This window comes from Gorilla gorilla, chromosome 3 (genome assembly GCF_029281585.2).
Source record: "Gorilla gorilla gorilla isolate KB3781 chromosome 3, NHGRI_mGorGor1-v2.1_pri, whole genome shotgun sequence".
Classification (NCBI taxonomy): domain Eukaryota; kingdom Metazoa; phylum Chordata; class Mammalia; order Primates; family Hominidae; genus Gorilla; species Gorilla gorilla.
In genome coordinates, this window is record NC_073227.2 from 54,869,884 (window position 1) to 54,895,977 (window position 26,094).

At 36.9% G+C, this 26,094-nt stretch overlaps 1 protein-coding gene across 11 annotated transcripts in view; it reads right to left on the bottom strand.

The window, feature by feature from the left end:
• Window positions 1-26,094, bottom strand: part of COX7B2 (cytochrome c oxidase subunit 7B2) — a 171,954-nt gene that overhangs the window by 124,365 nt on the left and 21,495 nt on the right. For 6 of the 11 annotated variants that reach the window (XR_010133221.1, XR_010133220.1, XM_019025125.2 and 3 more), the window contains exon 2: window positions 15,479-15,577. The exons of the other annotated variants lie outside the window; for them this stretch is intronic. The gene's annotated coding sequence lies outside the window, so the exon portion shown is untranslated. The remainder of the gene's footprint in view (window positions 1-15,478; window positions 15,578-26,094) is intronic. 11 annotated transcript variants of the gene reach the window in all.

A 26,094-nucleotide genomic window follows, 5' to 3' on the forward strand; every position in this document is an offset into this window, starting at 1 on the left:
GCAGCAACTGTGTACTGACTATTCTTGAGAAAAAGTAGGTGGGAATGCAAAAGAGAAAATAACGGAGATTTCGCTAGGCTTAGATAAACCTCTGTGTCTGGTAGAGAACCCTGTTAGACATGTGGAAAATGGTAAGCATCCAGAAGGACTCACTGCTGGGGTGCCTTTTTGGCAATTAAATCAAATTCAAATTAGAAGGCTTAAAAAAAAGAAACTCATTTCTACTGCAACATTGCTCAGGTCTAGTACAAATTGGAAAACAAAATATTTGGCCTAGAAATGGTTCTTTGTTATAAAACTATTTTTACAATTAGATTTATTCTGTAGAAAAGAAACAAAATAGGGAGAGGTTGCTTAAGTAAAGGCCTTTATGGTCCTTTACCAGGATCCTGACTTAAGCGGTGGTTGTAGAATGTTTCTGGCTCATGTTACTTCCAGGCACGAAGCAGCTGTGCCAGTTTTGATGGACCACCCCCTCTTAGCTGTTCCTCCTAGAAAGGCCATTCCCCTTCCCACAGAGTGTCCTCCGTCCCATGATTCTGAAGAGAGATCCTGCCAGTTCTCCAGCTCAGGGTTCCACCCCAAGGTCATGAGACACCCCTCCCTGCTATCCAATTAGCCCCAGCCTACACTCCCTACTACTGCCTTGCTCAAGTCCATCTGTCTGGAGGTCCCAGACCCCTGACTTGATGGACAATTCCCTGAAGCAGCAGACACTCAGCATCAGAAAGTGGCCACCTGAACACTTTCTTCAGTTTCTCCACTGCTGGTTAAGTTCTCCAGCAGCTCAAGGACTCCAAGGGCACCCCTAGAACAATCCTATCAACCCCTTCCCTCTCTCCCCTTATTAAAAAGGAGAAAAGAGGTTTTTAAAATCAAAACTGTAATAAAAACTACTTTACCCAAGTTCTATTCTATAGCTTTCCTTGGCTTACCTATCAGGGAAAACGAAGTTTAGCCACATGGACAGGCCTCAGTCTTTGAAGAAATAATTTGAATCCAGCTATATTTTATAAAGTGGTGAATTTTATATTGCTATCTTATGACTAGAATTCTGAGGTAAAAGCAAATGGGTAAGTGTTCCGTCTTTCTGTGTGTATACACATATTTAGATATGTTTATGTATGTACATGTGTTATGTGTTGTGTCTAGCATGCTATCAAATTAGCACAAATGAATATTCATAAATTAAGTCCAAATGCTTTTCAAAGTCATGTGAATCTTTGGTAAATAAAACTGGATTTAAAATTATCGATAAAAATAGAAATGTCTTCCGAATTTTCAAATTTTGATAAATAAGACTAATTTAAGATTGTTGGTTCAATAAAAACACCTGAATCTTTGGGGTTATCAGCAAAATGCTCATGTATTCAACTGTAAGATTCTTATTTAGGTGTTCACCTAATGTTCAGACTTTAAAAATGTTTAATCAGGAAGTAACTTTGAATGATGACTAGATTTGCCTAATAGCACAACTTTTATAAGTAATCTTGCTAAACTATTAAAAAGAAATAAATTAGGTAAATGTAATGAGATAAATGCTTGTAAGTGAACTTTTTGTATAGCTTAAAATCTTAAAATTATTTTGGATGTTTACTGGACGTCTGGGTCATTTCCAATTAAGAAAGGGTTATTATAATATATGGGAAGATAAGTTTCTAAAAATTGTGAAATTGTTCTCTTCTTTAAAATGCTAACATCTGGTAAAGAGTTCAGGATTTCTTGCTTCATAGGTTTATATAATATGTGCCAAAGAATATGCCTTTTTATCGAGAAAAAGAATAACTTTGTCTAATTCAAAAGCTATGTAAAGGTTAATTCAAATTATCAACTTGAAAAGGTTATTTATGAAATGAGGTAGAAAGGAACTGATAAGGAGGGAGAAATGTAAATAAAGTTATAGATATACATATGTATTTTTGGTAAGAAAGGATATAAACAAAAAGACTAATTTTATACAAGACAGGGTCTTGTATGCTGAATTCTTGTCCTAGAGAACAACTGGTTATTTAAGAAAGAGATAGTATAGGACAAGTCGGAAAGTACAAGCATGTGATAGTCTGTATGAGTCATGATAAAGTTTGTAAAAGAAAATTCATGAAGGAATTTTGTGTGTAATTAAGTGGCTGTCATTAGAAGGGAATTGTTTATAATTGTCTTTCTAGAGAATGGTCGCCCATGTTAAAGCGAGATCTTCTTAAGATATTGATTTGCTCTTAATAAAATTACAAGAAATTTTTATTTTAATTCCATAACCTGTTCCTTTTAAAACTTCTCAGATTCATATCTCATATTCAACTATTGTTGCGCCTTGCTGCTTTCAATTCTTTCTCCCTTTGAGAAGGCCTAATACGATAATACTCCAGCTTTTTCATAGCTCCTGTGACTTTTTCTCCTCCGGTTTTAACTCTTGATATTGACTGATGCTGAAATATTTTATCTTAGAGGTCTATAAAAGCAATGTTTTCCTCCAGGATAACTTGATTTTATACTCTTTGCTGTTCTTGAAACTTTATATTTGACCTTTGTTTTTTAATTCTTAGATTGCTTAAAAAAAGTTTTAACGGCTAATGAGTGTTGGGCAACCTCCATTCTCACCTGGACTAAAATGTTTAATTGGCTATCGAAATCTGAAAAACTAATTCAGGTCATGATGGGAAACAGGGGCCAGACATGCCTCACTATGCCCCTTATTTGGAATTTAAGTCACGTTCAAAAGGCCCTTCAAGAATATGGAAATAAAGCATTGCCCTTTCCAACAAGGGAAATAATTAACTCCCCCATTCAACCAAGAGACAGTCTTACTGAAAATTTGGAAAGAAGGATCCCCCAAGGATGAATTTCAACCAAAATGGAAGGGCGCCTATCAGGTGTTGTTAAGTATCCCCACTGCCATTAAGCTTCAGGGGATCACCAGCTGAGTACACCTATCCAGGATTAAACCTGTTTCTTATGAGCCCCCCAGGTTTCAGATACAAACAATGTTACCTACACTTGTGAGTCTCTGAAGGCCACCCACGACATTTTTTTTTTTTAACCAAAGGGAAGTTAGCTTTATTGGAGAAGCCAACAACTGAAGGGAGGCAGTGAAGTAGCATTCAAAAACCACCTCTCCAAGTTGTGCCTCTGGATCAGGAGTTTTTAAGAGAAGTTAAGAGAAATCATCAAAATATTTTTTTGTGAAATGATCGTGCGCTGTCTCAGGTGGGCAGTTAATCATTGCATTCTTGGTCAATGTTTTGTGGTCTTCTGCAGGCACCATCAGCCTATTCCTTTTTTTTTTTTTTTTTTTGAGACAAGAGTCTTGCTCTATCGCCCAGGCTGGAGTGCAGTGGCGCGATCTCGGCTCACTGCAAGCTTCGCCTCCCGGGTTCACGCCATTCTCCTGCCTCAGCCTCCGGAGCAGCTGGGATTACAGGCGCCTGCCACCACGCCTGGCTACCATCAGCCTATTCTTATCAGGCCAGTCAGCCCATTCCTAGAGTTGTTGGTCAGAGTTGTTTTTTGTTTGTTCGTTTGTTTGTTTGTTTGTTTAGAAGGAGTCTCGCCCAGGCTGGAGTGCAGTGGCGCGATCTAGGCTCACTGCAAGCTCCACCTCCCGGGTTCACGCCATTCTCCTGCCTCAGCCTCCTGAGTAGGTGGGACTACAGGCGCCCGCCACCACGCCCGGCTAATTTTTTGTATTTTTAATAGAGACGGTTTTTCACCGTGTTAGCCAGGATGGTCTCCATCTCCTGACCTCGTGATCAGCCCGCCTCAGCCTCCCAAAGTGCTGGGGTTACAGGCATAAGTTACCGCACCTGGGCTTTTATTATGATTATTATTATTATTATTTCAATAGCTTTGGGGATACGTGTGTTTTTTGTTCATGGATGAATTAAATAGCAGTGAATTCTGAGATTTTAGGGCACCCATCACCTGAGTAGTATACAGTATACCTGTGTAGTTTTTTAATCTCTAGCACTTCTTCTACTCTCCCCCTTCTGAGTATTATATTAATACCACTCTGTATGTCTTTGGGTACTCATAGTTTAGCTCTCACTTATCAGTGAGAACATTTTTTTTTTGGTTTTCCACTCCTGTGTTACTTCACTTAGAATAATGGCCTTCAGCTCCATCCAACATGCTGCAGAAGACATTATTTTGTTCCTTTTAATGGCTGAGTAGTAGTCCATGGTTGTGCATGTACCATATTTTCTTTAGCTACTCATTAATTGGTGGTACTTAGGTTGGTTCCACATCTTTGTAACTGTGTATTGTGTTGTGATAAGCATATGTGTGCAAGTATCTTTTTCATATAACAACTTCTTCTCCTTTGGTCCACTACCTTTGTAAAAGGACCAACGCTCAATTTGGTACAGAGATGTGGTGCTGTGGTAAGCATAGGAGTATCCATTTTTCTCTTCTTCTTGATCATAATACTCTTTCTCTACCGCTTTGAACAACTGCTTCCTCCTAGGAAACACATATTTTGTCCTTGTTGGGTGTAGAGGCCACTCTAAGGTCCAGCCAGACATCATGCTGCCTCTGATAATCCTGTTTGCTCCCCCAGTTAACCTAATTCAGTGTGGGTGGGAGAAAACTCTATAGTAAATATTTCAAAAAAGTATAGCATCAAGGAATCATCTTCTTGGTTGCCGACTCTGTCATCAACATCCCCAGGATAGAGAGTTCCACGTCCTGGCACATCTGGAAAATCTCACGACCATGTCTCTGGACCTCCTAATTAACCACCATGATCCCTTAGTACACAGAACCCTACTTGTTAGGTGGAATTCTCCCTCACTTAACAGATTCTACCTAACTTCCTTCACCACTGTTATCTGGACCTGGGAGATTGGGTACTGGTACCTCCAGTGATCTAATGACACTATCTTTGCACCCATTGCTGTGTTAATGACACAAGAGTGGAAGTTTCCCCACAATGCTTTGTTCCAACCCTAGTTTCCAAGTCCCAAGGCTGCACTAAAATAAATCGGATCCAACTTCTAAGTAAGGAAGCCATACATGATGCCATGTCCCAAGGCCAATACATGCAAAGAAAAAGCAACTGCCTGATCTAGGAAGACAGAAGTATCCCCCATTCTGGAAAATAGGAGCTGTCTGACCACTGTCATTGGAATTTGGGGAAAATACCTCTATAGATCCACCTTGGCAGCAGAGAACAGACGTTACACCACATATGGCCTCTATTTGTGCCCTAACTGGACTCACTTTTGTCTGTGGTTGATTGGAAAGAAATCCGACCCTGCAACTAACTACTCCTGACTCCCTGGAGAGCTACCTATTCTTTTAGGAGTAGTTTTCTTTTGTATATCAAAAACTTGTACATAAAGACAAAATGTTTTGTATATCGAAACAAAAATGTATGTTGGTCACCATTGCTCCTCTGTGGGTCACTGTCTATAACCCTATAAGGCCCAATAATACCAAAAATAAACAAACAATAGCATTATTTCTAATGGGAAGCAGGGCAGAAATAGGACTAGTGGCTTTGCCTACCTGAGACAACCCTAAGGAATTAGACTCAAACCCCAGAATCATTGGCCACCAACACAGGTCGGGCACTGAAGAGAATTCAAGAGTCCCTAGACCTTTGGCAAATGTAATCCTTGACTAGTGTTGCATTATTTACTAGTTGAACAATAGTCTATGTCATTATTATCTGCTTGGATATATTAATAACTCTGGACAAGTTGAGTTTAACATTCAAAAATTATATGAACAAGTTACATGGCTATATAGATACAACCAGGGTACTGACTCCACCTATATCCAGTCGACTATCAAAAGTGCCCTATCAAATCTCACCTGGTTTTTACCTTTCATACAACCTTTAATAGCTATCTTGTTACTACTAATTTTTGGCCCTTGCTTGTTACCTCTTAGTAAAGTTTGTGTCTTCCAGATTACAACAATTCCATTTAAAGACAATGTTGTCACAAGGCTTCCAATTCATCCTGCTTTCTGACCCAGGAAACAGATATACTGCCTTTGGCCTCCTTACATCTGATAACCAGAGTTTCTACTCCTCCAATGTTAGCAAGTGCCTACACTCATAAGATCAGCAGGAAGCAGTTACAGAAGATGGACCTCCACTCTTCTACAATCCCTTTAACATTAAGGAGTAGTATATAATCTCTAATGGGAAAAAATAAGGTAGGAGACCAGCAGGATTTATGTTCTGATCCTGACCAGATGAAATCAAGAAACTGGCTGGAACCAGCCAATGGTGCCAAAGGCTGTCTCTAGTTGCCTTTGATGCTTATCAGCATAGGACACCCCTACCAGCATCATGACAGTTTACAAGTGTCATGGCAACATCCAGAAATAACCACTCCTTTCTCTAGATATTTCTGAATAGCCCAACCCTTAATTTGCATGTAATTAATAGCGGATCTAAATGCAGCTAACGAACAGCCCATACCCTGCTGCTCTGAGTGCACTGCCTGTGGGTTGGCGTTCCTCCACAAGGAGCAGCCACTCTGCTATACATGGCCACCTCAATAAACCTGCTTATGCTGAACCAACATTGCATCCCAGGGAAGCCTACTTCATCATGATGGATTTTAGCTTTTCGATAGGCTGCTGGATTTGGTATGCTAATTTTTTTTGGTTTTTGCACTGATGTTCATCAAGGATATTGGCCTGAAATTTTTCTTTTTTTGTTGTTGTGTCTCTGCCAGGTTTTGGTAACAGGATTACACTGGCTTCACAGAAAGAGTTGGGGAGGAGTCCCTCCTCCTCAGTTTTCTGGAATAGTTTATGTAGGAATGGTATAAGATCTTCTTTGTACATCTGGTAGAATCTGGCTGTGAATTCATCAGGTCTTGGGCTTTTTTATTGGTTGGTAGTCTATTTATTACTTATTCAATTTCAGAACTCATTATTGGTCTATTCAGGAGATCAATTTCTTCCTGGTTGAGTCTTGGGAGGGTTTATATATCCTATAATTTATCCATATATTCTAGGTTTTCTAGTCTGTGTGCATAGAGGTGTTCACAGTAGTTTCTGATGGCTAATTTTATTTCTGTGGGGTCAGTGGTAATATTCTCTTTACCATTTCTAATTGTGTTTATGTGGATCTTCTCTCTTTTCTTCATTATTCTAGCTAGTGGCCTACCCTATTATTTCTTTCAAAAAAACAACTCCTGGATACATTGAACTTTTGAATGTTTTTTCTGCCTCTCGATTTCCTTCAGTTCAGCTCCAATTATTATTTCTTATCTTCTGCTAGCTTTGAGGTTGATTTGTTCTTGCTTCTCTAATTCTTTCAGTTGTGAAGTTAATATTGTTAATCTGAGGACTATCTAACTTTTTGATGTGGGCATTAGTCCTATAAAGTTCCCTCTTAACACTGACTTAGCTGTGTCCCAGAGATTCTGGTATGTTACATCTTTGTTCTCATTAGTTTCAAAAAGCCTCTTGATTTCTGCCTTGATTTCAATATTTATCTAAAAATCACTCAGGGGCATGTTGTTTAATGTCCACATAACTGCATGGTTTTAAGCAATTTTCTTAGTCCTGACTTCTATTTTTTAATTGAATGTGGTCCAAAAGTGTGTTTGGTATGATTGTGGTTCTTTCGCATTCGCTGAGGATTGTTTTATGTCCAATTATGTGGTCGGTTTTAGAGTAAATGGCATGTGGCAATGAGAAGTATGTGTATTCTGTTGGTTTTTGGTGGAGAGCTTTGTAAAAGTCTATCAGATCCATTTGGTCCAATGTTGAGTTCAGGTCCTGAATATCTTTGTTAATTTTCTGCCTTGATGATCTATCTAATACTGTCAGTCGAGTGTTACAGTCTCCCATTATTACTATGTGGGAATCTAATGTCTCTTTGTAGGTCTCTAACAACTTGTTTTATGAATCTGGGTGCTCCTATGTTGGGTGCATACATATTTAGGATAGTTAGATCTTCTTGTTGAATTGAACCCTTTACTATTATGTAATGCCCTTCTTTGTCTTTTTTGATCTTTGTTGGTTTGAAATTGTTTTATCTGAAGTTAGGATTGCAACCCCTGATTTTTTCTGTTTTCTGTTTGCTTGGTAGATTTTCCTTCATCCCTTTATTTTGAGCCTATGAGTGTCATTACATGTGAGATCGGTGTCATGAGAACAGCATACCACTGAGTCTTTCTTATTTATCCAGCTTGTCACTCTGTGTCTTTTAAGTGGTGCATTTAGTTCATTTACATTCAAGGTTAGTATTGATATGTGTGGGTTTGATCCTATCATTGTGTTGTTAGCTAGTTATTATGTTGGCTTATTTGAGTGGTTGCTTTATAGTGACACTGGTTTGTGTGTTTAAGTGTCTTTTTGTAATAGCTCATGTGAACTTTCCTTTCTATATTTAGGAACCCTTTCAAGTTCTCTTGTAAGACAGGTCTGGTGGGTAACAAACTCCCTCAACATTCACTTATCTAAAAAGGATCTTATTTCTCCTTTGCTTAGCAAGCTTAATTTTGCTGAATATGAAATTCCTAGTTGAAGATTTTTTTTTCTTTAATAATGTTGAATATAGGCCCCCAAACTCCTCTTCTGGCTTGTAGGATTTCAGCTGAGAGGTCTGCTGTTAGCCTGATGGTGTTTTCTTTGTAGGTGACCTGCCATTTCTCTCTTTAGCTGCCTTTAAATTATTTCTTTAATTTTGGCCGTGGAAAATCTGATGATTATGTGTCTTGGGGATGATCTTCTTGCATAGAGTCTTGAGGGAGTTCTCTGTATTTCCTGAATTTGACTGTTGGCCTCTCTAGCAAGGTTGGGGAAGTTTTCATGAACCATATACTGAAATATGTTTTCCAGGTTGTTTGCTTTCTCCTCCTCCCTTTCAGAGATGCCAGTGATTTGTAGATTTGGCCTCTTTACATAATCCCATACTTGGAGGTTTTATTCATACCTTTTTATTCTTATTTATTTCTGTCTCACTGTTTTACTTCAGACATCCAGTCTTTAAGTTCTGAGATTCTTTCCTCAGCTTGGTTTATTTTACTGTTACTACTTGTAAGTACATTGTAAAATCAATAAATGTGATTAATCACATACAAAAACTAAGGACAAAAACCATATGATTACCTCAATAGGCACAGAAAAGGCTTTTGATAAAATTCAATAACCCTTCCTGTTCAAAACTCTCAACAAACTAGGTACTGAAAAAAAATAACTCAAAATAAGGAGGCATCTATGACAAGCCCACAGCCAACATTATACTGAATGAGCAAAAGTTGGAAACATTCCTTTTGAAAGCCAGCACAAGACAAGGATGCCCTCTCTCTCACCACTGCTATTCAACATAGTATTGGAAATCCTAGCCAGAGCAATTAGGCAAAAGAAAGAAAGTGCATCCAAATACGAAGAGAGGAAGTCAAACTATCTTCGTTTGCAGATGACATGATTCAGTATCTAGAAAACCTCATAGTCTCAGCCCAAAAGCTCTGCCAGCTGATAAACAACATCACCAAGCTTCAGGATACAAAATCAACCTACAAAAATCACTAGCACTAGCATTGCAGTACACCCGCAACAACCAAGCCAAGAACCAAATAAGGAACTCAATACCACTCACAATTGCCACAAAAAGAATAAAATATCTAGAAATACAGCTAACCAAGAAAGTGAAAGATCTCTACAATGAGAATTCCAAAGCACTTGTAATTGAATCATAGAAGACGCAGACAAATGGAAAAACATTCTATGCTCATGGAGAGGAAGAATCATATCATTAAAATGACCATACTGCCCAAAGCAATTTACAGATTTAATGCTATTCCTATCAAACTATCAATGACATTCTTCACAGAACTAGAAAAAAAAACTATTTTAAAATTCCCATGGAACCAAAAAAAGAGCCTAAATAGCCAAGGCAATCCTAAGCAAAAAGAACAAAGCTGGAGACATTATGTTGCTAGACTTCTAACTATACGACAAGGCTACAGTAACCAAAAAAGCATGGTAATGGTACAAAAACAGACACATAGACCAATGGAAAAGAATAAAGAGCCTAGATATAAGGTTGTGCACCAACAACCATATGATCTGTGACAAACCTGACAAAAACAAGCAGCAGGGAAATGCTCTCTATTCAATAAATGGTACTGGGGTAACTGGCTAGCCATCTGCAGAAGATTGAAGCTGCACCCCTTTCTTACACCATATGCAAAAATCAACTAAAGATGGATTAAATTAAACGTAAAACCCAAAACTATAAAAACCTTGGAAGATAACCTAGACAATATCATCCTGCACATAGGAACTTGCAATGATTTCATTACAAAGACATGGAAAGCTATTGCCACAAAATCAAAAATTCACAAGTGGGATCTAATTAAAATTAAAACCTTCTGCACAGCAAAGCAAACTATCAACAGAGTAAACAGCCCACAGAATGGGAGAAAATATTTGCAAACTATGCATCTGACAAAGGTCTAATACCCAGCATCTATAAGGAGCTTAAACATATTTACAAGTTAAAAAAAAAAAAAAAACCATTGAAAAGTGGGCAAAAAACATGAACAGACACTTTTCAAAAGAAGACATACATGTGGCCAAACAACCATATGAAAAAAAGCTCCATGTAACTTATCATTTAAAAATGCCAGTCAAAAACAATGAGATACTTCCTTCCACCAGTCAAAATGGCTATTAAAAAAAAAATACCAGATACTGGCAAAGTTGAGGAGAAAAGGGAACACTTATACACTGTTGGTGGGAGTGTAAATTATTCCAACTATTGTAGAAAGCAGTATGGTGATTCCTCAGAGAGCTAAAAGAAGAACTACCATTCAACCCAGCAATCCTATTATTGGGTATATACCTAGAGGACTATAAAACAGTCTACCATAAAGACACATGCATGTGAATGTTCATTACAGCACTATTCACAATAGCAAAGTCATGGAATCAATCTAAATGGCCATCAGTGTCAGACTGAATAAAGAAACTGTGGTATATATACACCATGGAATACTATGCAGCCATAAAAATTAATGAGATCATGTCTTTTGTGGGAACGTGGATGGAACTGGATGCTATTATCCTCATAAAATTAATGCAGGAACAGAAAACCAAATACTACATGTTATCACTTATAAACTGGATCCAAATAATAATAATTTATGAATACAATGAAGGAAACAACAGACACTGGTGCCTACTTGAGGGTGGAGGGTGGGAGGAAGGAAAGGAGCAGAAAACGTAACTGTTGAGTACTAGGCTTAATTCCTGGGTGATGAAGTAATCTGTACAACAAACCCATTACACGTGTTTACCTGTGTAATAAACCTTCACATGTACCCTGAACCTAAAATAAAAGTTATAAATAAATAAATAAATACTGCTGGCTCTTGAATTCTTTCCCAAGCAAAGCCAAGAACTATCCCAAGCTAAACTACAGTTTGGGGGCTTACCTGTCCTTCATCACCATTGCTTCTTAGTTCTATCTCAGGAAGGCAATTCCTCACAAATTATGTCAATAGAGCAGTTCTATCACATAGCATTAAGGAAATGATCTCAGAGGTCAGAATGTCAGAATCTGAGTGCATGTCTTTGCCCCTTCCTAGGTGTGTGACGTGGACAAATTACTGATTCATTTTGTGCCTAACTTCCCTCATCCACAAAATGGGGACAATTATGCTAATTTCTTCATAGGGTTTTGGTGTTACTTTTTTTTTATTATACTTTAAGTTCTGGGGTACATGTGCAGAACATGCAGTTTTGCTACATAGGTATACACATGCCATGGTGGTTAGCTGCACTCATCAACCTGTCACCTACATTAGGTATTTCTCCTAATGCTATCCCTCCACTAGACCCCCACCCCCCAACAGGCCCCAGTGTGTGATGTCTCCCTCCCTGTGTCCATGTTTTCTCATTGTTCAACTCCCACTTATGAGTGAGAACACGCAGTGTTTGGTTTTCTGTTCTTGAGATAGTTTCCTGAGAATGATGGTTTCCAGCTTCATCCATGTCCCTGCAAAGGACATGAACTCATCCTTTTTTACAGCTGCATAGTATTCTATGGTGTATATGTGCCCACATTTTCTTTATCCAGTCTATCATTGCTGAACATTTGGGTTGGTGCCAAGTCTTTGCTATTGTGAATAGTGCCGCAATAAACATACGTATGCATGTGTCTTTATAGTAGAATGATTTATAATCCTGTGGGTATATACCCAGTAATGGGATTGCTGAGTCAAATGGTATTTCTAGTTCTAGGTCCTTGAGGAATCGCCACACTGTCTTCCACAATGGTTGAACTAGCTTACAGTCCCACCAACAGTGTAAAAGTGTTCCTATTTCTCCACATCCTCTCCAGCATCTGTTGTTTCCTGACTTTTTAATGATCACCATTCTAACTGGCATGAGATGGTATCTCATTGTGGTTTTGATTTGCATTTCTCTAACGACCAGTGATGATGAGCATTTTTTCATATGTCTGTTGGATGCATTAATTTAATTAATATATAAATCAACTAGAATATGGTAGGAGCTTAATAAATTCTGCTATTACTATTTTTTTTAATTATTATACTTTAAGATCTAGGGTATATGTGCACAACGTGCAGGTTTGTTACATATGTATATATGTGCCATGTTGGTGTGCTGCACCTGTTAACTCGACATTTACATTAGGTATATCTCCTAATGCTATCCCTCCCCCTTCCCCTCACCCCATGACAGGACCCGGTGTGTGATGTTCCCCACCCTGTGTCCAAGTGTTTTCATTGTTCAATTCCCACCTATGAGTGAGAACATGCAGTGTTTTTTAAGTAGAGGTATTATTTTCTTTGTTATTTAAGCCACAGTGCCATTCTACTAGTTAAATTATCAGGAGACTGAAATTGATGTCCAATGGGTAAATGGGATTAAAAGATCATGGACCCTATGCAGAAAAATCTATTGGCTTGCAGATTATAATTCTCTTTGTATCTTGAGTTTGGGAACTTGGCTTATCCATACATTTCGTTGTCTTTTTTTAAAAAAAGAAAGCATGGGCATTCAGCTCAGATTTCCTTGAAGACCAAAATACATGCATAATTTAAAACATAAGACCAAAATCAAAAATGTATGTTTTATTTAAGTATGAGCAACATGGTTGGGAAGAAGAAAAAATTCAGAATTTGCTTAAATTCATGTTATTTTTAAGAACTACAAAATATGCTTCAGGCAAAGCTGAAGTGTTTTTAGTCGCAGTGAAGATACAAGAGGTTCCCAAAGGAATGAAGTGGTGAGTAGAATTTCACCTCTGAAATCTTCACTGGGAATATGCTTTTTCAATTGCTACATCTAATGTGCAAAACAAAAAACAAACAACAAGCTGAAACTTATCTGCTCTTCATTTTCTATTCCATTTCTGTAACTACCAAAGGACATATGGACCATCATATCAATTCTCTTGCGTGGTTTTTTTTGTTCCAAGAGCAGAGTATATTCTCAGCTACATTAATCATATTTCGAAATCAAGCTTATGTTTTGATACATAGGTTTTATATAGTCCCTGATGCATTTTGAAAGCACACAATATTTATCTATGTAGACTAGATAAACTACTTTAAAATGTCAGGAAAAAAATGTATACTTAGCCAAATTCCTGCAAACTGGGTAGATGTTTTCTGGAAATTTTTCTCAACACTGATATTTTTGTAAGACTGACACATGCAAATCTACCCTTATTGTTTCCCTTTTGTTGTTTTTGTTTGTACATAGACATATAATCATAGTTCTATTTAACCAATCTGCTTTCTACCTGAGAGGTCTGCTGTTACTAGGCTGGTCTCTGAGGTAATTCTCTGAAAATTACAGGCTCATTCCTGCCACCTAGTACTGCTTATTAAAAATGCTTCACACCTCCCCCTTTGTTTCCAGGACTGTGGCTGGGTAATAAGGCTGCATAACTTATCTAGAACAAACATCTGCCTGTTGGTAACTGCTACCCTACATATAAAGATACCTTCTGCACAAGTATGTGTTTCTAACCATTCACTACCAGTTCTTTGTGATTTTTCTGTTTTGCTTTTTAAATAGGAATTTTGTAGATTTTTTGGAAATGTTATGGAACAATAATTACTAAACAAGGAAATTAAAGGCATTTTAAACTCAATGGCAGGTAAAACATTGGATTTTAACATGTTTCTTTCAAATAGAAAAAGTATTGTGCACTAATTTTGCCCAGTAGCTTCTGGAGCCAGTTTTAACCCTTTGCATTTTTTCTTCATACTGTATTCTCAGTTGTCCCTGAAAAGAGCTCAAAATTGTTCCATCTTTTCAATCCTTAACATCATAGCTCAATTCTGAACAATTTCAGCTAATTTTTACTGCCTAATGACAGTTTTTGCCACATCCAATGCACACTATAAACATCCTCTAGATTAAATTTCCTAAAATACCACTTTCATCATGTCACAATCTTGTGCAAGTTCATACCGTGGTTCTAGTGATTATGGGAAAAGGCCCATACTCCCTACACTGACAGGTTTCCAAGGCTTGGGAAACAGCATCCCATTTTAGTTATCAATCTAACGTCCTATGACTTCCCAACTAAATTCTGCTTCCATCAGGACACATTCCTTTTCATCCCCCGTAGCCCATGTCACACTGCTTGGTGACTTTCCTAATGTTCTCTTCTACTTTTTCCATCTCTTCAGCTGTCCACATTCTACCTGTCTTCCAAGGCCAACTGAAGTGTTATATATTCTTTTAATTCTGAACAACTGAAGTGTTATAAATTCTATTAAAATTTCAACTACTATAGCCCACCGGTCTTACTTTTCTCTGAGTTTATACTACATAGAGTAATTCAGTGAAGTTTATATGCTGCTCTGCATTGTTTCTCCTATGGAACTACTGTTAGTCCAAATAGATTATAAAACAATTGAAGACATGAATATTCATTATGCAATTTTTTTCATATTAACCACAGTGCTTTTTCAGTGCTGGAAACACACTACATCTTATGGATGCAAAGTAAACTCAATATGATATGCTTTAAAAAGAACAAAAGGTTTTAAAAATACAACTGTACTAGCTGTACAATTACCAGGGATAGATTATTGACTGCCTAAGAGACATGCATGGGGCAAATCTATGTGCTCTGAAAAAGTTAGAGGTAACATTTTTATAAATAAAACTGTAGTTTAAATATACCAGATGGTGATATTTAAATAATATTCCATTGTATCTCTTTATAAAGGGAAGATGATCCTCTGATTTTCAGTTTCAAACACAGAGTCCGTCCTATTGTCTTTTTTTTTTTTTTTTTTTTTTTTGAGAAGGAGTCTCGCTCTGTCACCCAGGCTGGAGTGCAGTGGCGCATCTCCGCTCACTGCAAGCTCCACCTTCTCGGTTCACGCCATTCTCCTGCCTCAGCCTCCCACATAGCAGGGACTACAGGAGCCCACCACCACGCCCGGCTAATTTTTTGTATTTTTTTAGTAGAGACAGGGTTTCACCGTGTTAGCCAGGATAGTCTCGATCTCCTGACCTTGTGATCCGCCAACCTCGGCCTCCCAGAGTGTCAGGATTACAGGCATGAGCCACCGCACCCGGCCTGTCCTATTGTCTTAAGAAAGCTTTTCATTTTCTAAAACAAGAATAGGAAAAAAGGAGAAATCTCAGCTGTGTTAAGATGAGAGAATTAAAAGATAAGTCCAAATGTCAATATTCTCCTTTGTCATTACATTACAAATCTTTGTGAGACTTTGTCAAGTATGAGTTTCGCTAAAGGCTAAAGCTACTTGATATTTTTCTGGCAACGGCTACTTTTGTATATAAAAATTTACCAACCTTTACATAAACAAATCTGTGATGAGTCTGGAAAGAAATCATATTATCACTTTGAGTTCACAATGTTAAGTTTTTGAACTAAAACCATTAGCAGTAAGAATTGAACAACTCTCAAAACCCAGTTTCAGTTCTAGTATGACAGATGGCAAAATGATCTAAAATTCCTAAACACAAAATAGAAATGAATTAAAGTGCACATTACTCTGAACTTGGTGTATCAGGGAGTGGTAAGTAGAGGACAAGAGGTGGGAGATGAGTATATGGAATAAGTAATAAGTATTACCATATTACACATGAGGAAACATAGTGCTAGCTTGTTATGTGACTGAGCTGAGGTTTCATAGCCAAATTCAAGGACATCTGCGTCCAAAACCGAGGCTTTCTTATTTACTATGACATGTCTCTGGATAAAACATCTTTCACTCTCCTTAAAATGCCTAACATATTTGTCTTTCACTGCTGGTTAATCTTTTCTTCTTTGGTATAGGACCGCAAACTTTTCTACTCACATCTAGTTGTCTTTACACAGATATAGATCCTGGTATAGTTATTACATGTATCTTAGGAATTAAGCTGTTCTACTAACAAAGAAACCCAATTTAAAAATGGGCAAAGAACATGAATAGACATTTTTCCAAAGAAGACACAAAAAGGCCAACAGGTGTATGAAAAGCATCAACATCAATAATAATCAAGGAAGTACAAATCAAAACCACTATGATATACCACCCCATACCTGTTAGAATAGGTATACCAAATACCACATGTCAAAAAATGATAAATATGAGTGAGGGTATGGAGAAAAGGGAGCCCTGGTACACTGTTTGTGGGAATGTAAATTGATACAGACATTACAGAAAACTGTTTGAAGGTTCCTAAAAAACTAAAACCATAACAACCACATAACCCTGAAATATCTCTGCTGGGTATATACCTAAAGGAAATGAAGTTAGCACCCTATAGAGATATCTGTACTCTCATGTTCACTGCAGCAGTTCACAATAGCCAAGATATGGAAACAACTTACATGTCCACCAATGGATGAATGAATAAAGAAATTGTAGTGTATACACACACACACACACACACACACACACAAAGAATATTACTCACCCTTAAAAAAAAAAGGTAATAACTGCCATTTTCTATGACATGAATGTTCCTGGAGGACATTATGCTAAGTAAAATAAGCCAGACACAGAAAGAAAGACTGTGTGATTTCACTTATATGCGGAAGTTTTTTAAAAAAAAAATCAAAGTCATAGAAACAGTAGAACAGTGGTTACCAGGGGTGAGGAGGTAAGGAAAAGGGGAGAAAAAAGTCAAAGGGTATGAACTTTCAGTTATATAGGATGACTAAGTCTAGAGATCTAATGTATAGCATAGTGACTATAGTTCATAATATTCTAATGTATACTAAAAATTTTCTAAAAGAGTAGATTTAGGTGCTCTTACCACAAAAAAAAAAAAGTTGATGGATAGGATAATTTGCATGACTGTAGTAATCATTTTACTACATATACATAAGTTAGCACTATTATATATATATATATATAGACACATATATACACATTACATTTTAGATCTTAAATACATACAATAACATGTTTTAAAGACCCAAAAATTTAGTGCCAGGAGAGAAACAAATTTCTTTCCCACATCATAATCTTAACATAAAGAGTCCAGGGAAAATATGTTGGCTGTAAAGTGTCAGGAACCACTCAGTTTCCTAATATCTTAACGCTCCGTCTTCCTCTATATTTGGTTTCTACCTCATGGGCAACTATGATTCCTCTAGCTTTCCTTATCAAATCCACATTCCAGAAACCTGGGAAGCTGGTGAAGTAAAAGTCTACCCCTTCCCTCTGAGGGCATGACTCAGAGGCTTCCTACATCACTAGTTCTACTTACATTTCATTGGCCAGAACTTAACCACACAGACACGCCTAACAAAGAAGGCAAGGACTTACAGTCTTAGCCAATCAGACATGTGGTCAGCTAAGACTCAAGATTATATTACTAAACCAGTTCATGCCCAAAGATGATTGTAGGTAAACAACATATAGGTCACTTGACACTTTTCTGACTGACTCTCAACTTAACTATTAAGGTGCAAGTATATTTAGTATATCTAGACATAATGAACTAAGGCCGTGATTTTTTTCTCCTTTTCTTGATTTTGTTTGTTTGTTTTTTTGAGACAGGATCTTACTCTTTTGCCCAGACGAAGTGCAATGGCATGATCATAGCTCACTGATGCCTTGACCTTGAACTCCTGGGCTCAAGTGATCTCCTAACTCAGCCTTCCAAGTAGCCTCTAGTCTTCCAAAGACTAACCAGTAAGTCCTACTTATAGCCATGTACCACTGTGTCTAATTTTTTTTTTCTTTTTGAGACACGGTCTCACACTGTCACTCAGGTTGGAGTGCAGCAGTGTGATCACGGCTCGCTGCCCTGCTGATTTTTTAAAAAGTTTTTCATAGGGATGGGGTCTCACCATGTTGCCCAGGCTGGTCTTGAACTGCTGGCCTCAAGCGTTCCTCCCACCTCAGCCTCCTAAAGTGCTGAGATTATAGGCCAATGAAATGTAAATTATAGGCTGGAGCCACCACACCGAGACCTCTCCTTGATCTTTTCTAAATGATGATCCATTAGAGTATGTTGCATAATCTTTATCTGTTTTATAATTGCAAGTTTTTCTTTTATTGTACCTCTTCAATACATTTATTGTACCGCTTTGATGAATCCTTGATGGATTTATCAAAGAAAACGAAGACCTCAAAAAAAAAAAAGCCAATTGAGACATATTTTGTTTTTATAGTTCATTTGAAGGAGTGTCGTTCCAATCCTTCAGGATCCTTGTAATGACAACTCTTTATTGTACCCAGAAAGTGCCACTAATTAACACAAAATAAATGCTGTGGTTTTGGACTGGTGTTCTCTGTATTAATGAGAACTCACAGTTTTTTTCTCTGTAGAGAGATACAATTACATGAGTATATTCTTTCTTTTGCCTGACTGCTTGAGCTAGGACTTCCAATACTGTGTTGAATAGAAGTGGTGAGAGAGGGCATCCTTCCCTCATGCCGGTTTTCATGGGAATGCTTCCAACTTTGCCCATTCAGTATAATGTTTGCTGTGGGTTTGTCGTAGATGGCTCTTGCTATTTTGAGGTAGGTTCCTTCAATATGGTGGCTTAACTTTTTGATGTGCTGCTGGATTCGGTTTACAAGTTATTTCGTTGAGGATTTTTGCATCGATGTATATAAAAAATACTGGTCTGAAGTTTCCTTTATTTGTTGTGTCTCTGCCAGGTTTTGATACCAAGATGATGCTGACCTCATAGAAAGAGCTGAGGAAGAATCCCTCCTTCTCAGTTTTTTGGAATAGTTTTTGTAGGAATGGTACCAACTCTTCTTTCTATAATACATCCGGTAGAATTCAGCATGAATCTATCAGGTCCTGGGCTTTTTTTTTTTTTTTTTTCTGGGTAGGCTATTTATTACTTACTCAATTTCAGAGCTCATTATTGGTCTATGCAGGAAAACAATTTATTCATGGCTCAGTCTTGGGAGGGTGCATGTGTCCAAGAATGTATCCATCTCTTCTAGGTTTTCTAGTTTGTGTACATAAGGTGTTCGTAGTAGTTTCTGATGGCTATTTTTATTTAAGTGGGGTCAGTGGTAACATTCTCTTCATCATTTCTAGTTGTGTTTATTTGGATCTTCTCTCTTTTGTTCTTTATTAGCCTAGCTAATCTATTTTATTCCTTTAAAAAAAACACTCCTGGATTCATTGATCTTTCGAATGGTTTTTTCATGTCTCAATTTTCTTCAATTCAGCTCTAATTTTTGTTATTTCTTGTTTGAACCCAGGAAATCTGAGACAGGTCTCAATTAATTTAGAAAGTTTATTTTGCCAAGGTTGAGGATGCACCCATGACAGAGCCTCAGGAAGACCTGACGACATGTGCCCAAGGTGGTCAGGGCACAGCTTAGTTTTATACATTTTAGGGAGACATGAGACACCAATCAATACATGTAAGAAGTACACTGGTTCAGTCTGGAAAGGCAGGACAACTGGAAACAAAGGCAGGAAGACTCAAACCAGGGAGGGAGCTTCCAGGTCACAAACAGGTGATACACAAATGGTTACATTCTTTTGAGTTTCTGATTAGCCTTTCCAAAGGATACAAATCAGATATGCACCTATCTCAGTAAGCAGAGGGGTGACTTTGAATAAAATGGAAGGCGGCTGAACATGGTGGCTTACGCCTGTAATCCCAGCACTGTGGGAGGCCGAGGTGGGTGGATCACTTGGGGTCAGGAGTTCAAGACCAGCCTGGCCAACATGGTGAAACCTCATCTCTACTAAAAAAAAAAAATACCAAAATTAGCCAGATGTGGTGGAGTGCACCTGTAATTCCAGCTACTAAGGAGGCTGAGGATCACACCACTGCACTCCAGCCTGGGCGACAGATCCATCTCAAATAATAATAACAACAGAATGGGAGGCGTGTTTGCCCTAAGCAGTTTCCAGCTTGAGTTTTCTTTAGTGATTTTGGGGGCCCAAGATATTTTCCTTTCACAGTTGTCTTCTGCTAGCTTTGAGGTTTTTTTCTTGAATCTCTAATTCTTTCAGTTGTGATGTTACACTGTTAACCTGAGGTCTTTCTAACTTTTCGATGTGGGCCTTTAGTGCTCTGAATTTCCCTCTTAACACTGACTTCTGTGTCCCAGAGATTCTGCTACGTTGTATCTTTGTTCTCATTAGTTTTAAAGAACTTCTTGATTTCTGCCTTAATTTCATTATTTACCCAAAAGTCATACAGGAGCATGTTGTTTAATTTCCATGTAACTGCATGATTTTGAGAGATTTTCATAGTCTTGATTTCCATTTTTATTGTACTGTGATCTGAGAGTGTGTTTGGTATGGTTTGGTTCTTTTACATTTGCTGAGGATTGTTTTAGGTCCAATTATGTGATCAAGTTTAGAGTATGTACCATTTGGCGATGAGAAGAATGTGTATTCTGTTGTTTTTTGGTAGAGAGTTCTGTAAAGGTCTATCAGATCCATCTGGTCCAATGTTGAGTTCAGGTCCTGAATCTTTGTTAATTTTCTGCCTTGATGATCTGTACTAACACTGTCAGTGGGGTGTTGAAGTCTTCTACTATTATTGTGTGGAAATCTATGTCTCTTTGTAGGTTTCTTAACAACTTGCTTTATGAACCCGGGTGCCGTTGCATCGCATGCATACATATTTAGCATAGTTAGGTCTTCTGGTTAAACTGAACCCTTTATCATTATGTAATGCCTTTCTTTGTCTTTTTTATTTTGGTTGGTTTGAAATCTGGTTTGTCCAAAGCTAGGATTGCAACCCCTGATTTTTTCTGTTTTCTGATTGCTGGGTAGATTTTCCTTCATCCCTTTATTTTGAGCCTATGAGTGTTATTATACATGAGATGGGTCTCTTGAGGACAGCATACTACTGGCTGACCCAAATTTTTTAACAACTACATATTTCTAAAGTTACTTATTACATAAAGAATGTGTGTTTCCACTGTGATGTTTTATTTATTAAATTTTTTTCATGAGTCTTCTGATTTGTAAGACAAAATGAGTCCACCATATGTGAATTTAAGCCACAAATCATTATCACTATATATCTACACTATTCCATATTACTTGTGATAAATTTTGCAATGGGAAAGAGACTTAATTTCTCACATATGTTTAATAAATATGTTTCAGCTAGGTAACAATTTGAAGGCTATAATTAAGTTAAGATTAATTTTTTCTTATATTGATAGGCAATGAGAAATAAAATCTCCATATTAAACATTTAATGAAAATAATCAAAACCAATTTAATATCTAAGACTGAATCATAGGTAAAGCCGGTACCAATACTGAGTATAATTATTTTGGCATCACATGTAGATTAAATGTTTTAATTCTGGAAGGAAATGTTTAACCATGAGAAGGACATTATCATTTGCTTTCAATTGCTTTGACAATCCCAATCATTTATTTACCTAAATACTTTGTAGATTTGGTATTTTGGTAGAAGTCATGATTGTCGGGCTTAATTTACATAAATAACCTCACTAATTTGGCCTTTTCAGAATTCCCTTTCTGTATTTTTTTTTTAATTTTTGCACTAGTATTTTCTGAAAAATTCTTATTTATCAACTCAGTATTAAATATTTAATTGGCTGGGCATGGTGGCTCACGCTCGTAATTTCAGCACTTTGGGAGTCCAAGGCGAGTGGATCACCCAAGCTCAGGAGTTTGAGACCAGCCTGGGCAACATGGTAAAACTCCGACCCTACCAAAAATACAAAAAAATTAGCCAGGCATGGTGGCACTTGCCTGTTGTCCCAGCTACTTGGGAGGCTGAAGTGGGAGGATTGCTTGAACCTGGGATGTCAATGTTACAGTGAGCCAAGATGGCACTTGCAGTGAGCCAAGATTGTGTTACTGCACTCCAGCCTGGGCGACAGAGTGAGATCTTCTATTAATCAGAATAAACCTTTAAAAAAAAAAAAAACCTGAACATTAATTTTAAATTCTTGTCAAGGTCTCAAAACTTAAATAACCTGCTTTCAGAATGAAGTTTCAAACATTATCTTGTCTCTTCTCCTTATAAATCATCCTGGAAACATGATGTTACAACTAGTCTGGAGAATCCTTTGTAGGTACTTAAAGTATAAAATGACAATTTCAGTGTTATGCAGTAAAAATCAAAAGAGCTGAATTTGAATCTTCATTTTTCATAACAAATGAATGGATAAATTATATAATATCCTGTCTTCAATTATTTCTAAGTATTGCTGTTCCCATTTTAGAAATGAGAAATCTAAACCTCCAAGAACTTCAATAACTAGCCCAAGAAGAGTCAAAATTCCCAAGCATATCTAATTATGTGTGAGGGGGCCAGTGGGGGGGGTGGTGGTGGTGTTTGTTTGTTTGTTTTAGAAGCAATGTTTCACTTTGTAACACAGGCTGGAGTGCAGTGGCACCATCACAGCTCCCTGCAGCCTCGAACTCCTAGGCTCATAGCAATCTTCCTGCCTCAACCTTCCACAGTGCTGAGATTACGTGCATGAGCCACCATGGCCAGACTGCATTTCCTTTTTAAGAAAAGTTTCTGTTCTCTAATGATGTCCTTAATTATTCTGATTAATAGAAGGTTCCAATTTGTATTATCTCAGTTTTTGAAGCAACAGAAAATATTCTACTCACTGAGTTTTATCACAAAAATTAGCTCATATGTGATCAGTAAATAGTGGAGTACTGTTAGTATAACACAGAAATCAGATTAGTTCATCCATGATTGTTTCCCCAACACATTAATGTTTTATGCTATCAAGTACCAGCAGATGAACCCAGCAAGCCAGGAAGGAATACTATCATATTCACATTGCCCATTCATTCCTTTTTATTTTCTTTGGCTCCTTTTATTGCTCTGTTTTGGAAGTGTTTTTTGAGCAGTTTTCTTAATCTTTTTGAATTTTGTCCTTGTCTCCTTGGCTTAGCAGCCTCAACCCTTCTTCACATCTCCTTCTGTCAAATTACTTTCAACTTTCTTTTGTGATGAAGTTCTAAATGTATTGAATATTGGCTTCAAACAATCTATTTGATCTGTTTGCTTTTTTTTTATTATGCTAGCATTTTTATTGGGGACTGTAATATTTTTGTTAATGCCCTGATTTTCAATTGTCTGCCCATCTGTTTTTTTATAAACTGGTTTGTAATTTTTCAGAAAACATGTATTGTAAAAAAGAAATGCCAATACATATAAATCACAGAGATAAAAATACATCAAACATAATTTTCCTTTATTTGCTAATTTAGGATATATTGCCACTAATATTGGTGTTTATATTATTTTCATTATTATTACATCCAAGTCTTGTTTTGACTTGTGGCCGTTTCCCACTCCTTTCACAACATTTATTGAAAACTATAATATATAAGGCACTACTGGATATAAATGTGAATTTAACACTCATTATACTTATTAGAAAATTATATTTTAGCAGGGAAAATAAAACACGCATATAATTACACACCTAATAAATGCTGCTATGTATAAAGCTGTGTAGTAGGTAATAGAAATATAAAAAAATTTGAAACGTGCCTCTTCTTCTCAAGGAGAAATAGCATATACATATATGTAATAGTGCGGTTAGATAAGCAAACATATAAACAAGTTCCAAATGATTTTGTAGATTTGTATTTGCGCAGCACCTTACTGATTTTGTTTATGAAATGAATAAACATACCCCATTCTATTCAAGAAACATCTGCTGACCAGTGATTATAGGCAGGATATTATACCTCCATGTTTGATATCAGATGCTAGGAAAGACATAAATATGAACAAGATACAACCTTTCTCTTCAACAATTTAAAAATCTAGATTAAAAGCATCAAAACTGGGCTTGATTATTCAGAAACCAGGTGGGTTTTTTTCTCATTTATCTAAACATTTAATTCTTTCAGTTATCTTAACATTTAATTCTTCCGGTGGATGTAGAAACTGTAATATATAAGAAGACAATTAATTTTTAGTAAAGGTTAGTTTTGAGTAACAGTCTATCATTGCTGGCCTAGTCACAGAGAAACAGTATACAAGGTTACCTAAATGAGGCTTTTCCAAAATTGAGTTTCCAGGTCAAGAGTTTATTTTGCATGTTAGAATAAATGTATTGAATCAACTACTGAAAATTTCACCATGCAGACATTTTACTGCCTACAAGCCAATGATGAGGTAGATTTTCAAAAGAGAAGGGTGAAAAGTAAAGATTTGGGAAGTAAAGAAGGCTAATTAATAATATTAATCTGCACTTGCCCCAATGGCCTTGAAGGCAGGCAAAGAAACTGCCAAAGCCACTTGACTTTAGGTAGTTACAGGGATCAGGTTAAAAATGACTCATTCAGATTCTTCTGTATAAAATGCATTCTTAAAAGCACTCAAAAACAAAATGTAGAAAACTATGGAGACCATAAAAATGTATTTTAATTGATATTTCATAGTTGTATAAACTTTTGAGTACATGTGATATTTTCATACATATATACAATGTGTAATGATTAAATCAGGGTAATTAAGATATCCACCACCTCAAACTTTCATCTTATCTTTCTGTGGAGAACTTTGTAATTCTTTTCTTCTACCTGATTTGAAGTATACAATAAGTTATCGTTAACTATAATTTCCCTATTGTACTATCAAATACAAGAACTTATTCCTTCTATCCAGCTTATTTTCATACTCATTAAACAACTCTTATTCTCACAAGTATAATTAATTTAGTCCTTTGTGTATATTGTGTTGAATATAAGCTCAGAAATGTAATTTGTTCAGAAGAATTTGATATAAATCTTAAAGTTTGACCTAAGAAAAGCAACTAGTTTCTTTAAAACATCCCTGATTAAAAAATAAAAATGTAAGAATATATGCTAGAACAAAAACAAAGGGAAAGATAAAAGTAACTAAACATGAATTTTTTTCTCAAACAGAAGTAAGCAGAATCTCAGAATCTATTTTCAGCCTTTCAGATAATAAATTGGTGAAACCATTAGTTCAATATGCAAAAATGCCTTTTCACAGATTTAGGGAACACTTGATAAAGGAAAGAGAAAACCCTTATGTGTACATGAAGGAGTCCACCTACTGGACAGACTGTTAATTAGTGTGGAAAAAAAATCACAGACATATTTTAAACTCGACACAGGAAGCTTCTCAGCAAAGTGAAATACAAAGGCCTTTTAAAACAATTTGTATTACAATTCTAACCATTATGTGTGCCTCACATTAAGGAAGGCTTAATAAAAATCAAATAGGAAGAAAGGAAAAAAAGAAAGAAGAGAGGGAACGAATCCCATTTCTCCTTCCTAATCTTCCCATCTGTTTTCTGAGAAGCATTTTAAGGAATACATTTTCATGTACATTTTCCATTGAAAGATACTAGTATCCCACCCTTAAGGGTATGGGCAAAAAAGCAAACACATTCTTCTAAGAAGCAGAACTTTATTTTGTCCTAGCTGGTTTGACAACTGTGAGAAAACAGAAAAAAATTACCACATGACCTTCATCTGAATGCATCCTACTACCCAGGGCTCAGTCCTGGAGGATTCATCTAAGATCATGTACATAAAACTACTTTAAAAAGTAAATATCCTGGCCGGGCACGGTGGCTCACGCCTGTAATCCCAGCACTTTGGGAGGCCAAGGCAGGTTGATCACGAGGTCAGGAGATCGAGACCATCCTGGCTAACACGGTGAAGCCCCATCTCTACCACAAAT